Source organism: Etheostoma spectabile, chromosome 4 (genome assembly GCF_008692095.1).
Source record: "Etheostoma spectabile isolate EspeVRDwgs_2016 chromosome 4, UIUC_Espe_1.0, whole genome shotgun sequence".
NCBI classification, from domain to species: Eukaryota; Metazoa; Chordata; class Actinopteri; order Perciformes; family Percidae; genus Etheostoma; species Etheostoma spectabile.
In genome coordinates this window covers 28679519-28681001 of record NC_045736.1, presented here as the reverse complement: position 1 = coordinate 28681001, position 1483 = coordinate 28679519, and positions in this window count along the sequence as shown.

The following is a 1483-nucleotide window of genomic DNA, read 5'->3' as shown; positions in this document are numbered from 1 at the left end:
ACACAAAGTTACCAAAGTGCTGCACAGAAAACTAATAGGCCATTAGACTTGAGAAGAGGTTTTACTATCTGCATTTCCGTTTAAATAAATGTGCTATGCATTTCATTTTAGTATGTTAGCAATCGGAAAAAAAACTATAAACCCAAATTCTGAAATAACAGCTATAAATACAGATGCAGAGTGTATTGCTTTGCAGTACACTCGGAGTGGCATGTCCCTTCATTACGATGAACAAGGCCACTGAATGTTGAGCCAGTTTCCCCATACACACCATGTACTACTGCTGCTGTTAACACTCACTCAAGATCAAATGTGCATTCATCCACAATTGAAAACAGCACATTTAAATGAACGACAGTTGACCCAAAGTGCTTTACAGGTAGATCATAGAAGGCAGAATTAGTATGCCTGCAAGGTTCCATGAATATAGTTAGGCAAACGTAAAGTAAAGTAATGTAACATGGAATAAAACAACAATGGAACAGAATTTGCGAATACAAAAAGATAAGAAAAAGTTCAGTTCATAGCTCTGAAACCTAAGAGAAAAAAAAAGCATCTTCAGATTTGATTTAAAACTAGCATTGTATTACAGGATTTGATATGGGGTGGGAGGGAATTTCAGAGTTTGGGGACTACAGAAACAGAAAAGGCTCGGTCCCCTCTGGTTTTAAGGCGTTTCTGGGGGATGAAAAGGAGCTGTTGGGTTCTAGACCTAAGTGCCCTGGGGGGAAAGTATGTCGACAGGAGATCGGAAATATATATACGGAGGGGATGATCATGGATTACTTTAAAAACAAAAAAGTGAAACTTTAAAAATTGATTCTGAATTTAACTGGGAGCCAATGAAGCTCATCTAAAACGGGAGTTATGTGGTCACACTTTTTGGTGCCAGTGAGGAGTCTTGCAGCAGCATTCTGGACTAATTGGAGTCTGTTTAAATTATTTTGGGCAAGGCCGGTGAATAGTGAGTTGCAGTCGTCTAAACATGAGGTAATAAAGGCAAGGAATGATTTTTTTGAGATTGTTCTTAGATAAAAAGTATTTTAGCTTAGCTACTGTTCTAAGCTGGTAAAAAGTACCTTTAACAACACTATGTACTCCTGTTTGAGTGATACTTGCTAAAAACTAGTGTGCCCAGCTGGTTCAGAACTGAGCCTTTTCTAAAGAGGATATGCATTCAGCACCACAGACATTGAGACATTTAGTATTGAGAGGTGGACTAACACACTGTCGATTTCCTATCTTAACAGGATTTGTTGACATTATAAAAACTAAATAACACCAGCCTTATTCTTGAACTAATATTATTACTTGCAGTTATATTTAGCTGTGCATTTTGTGGCCAGGATAGCTCAGTTGGTGGAGCGGGTGCACATATGTGGGGGTTTGCTCCTTGGCGCAGTGGCCGCGGGTTCGGCTCCGACCTGTGGCCCTTTGCTGCTTGTTGTTCCCCTCTCTCTTCCCTTTTGTGTCTTCATCTGTC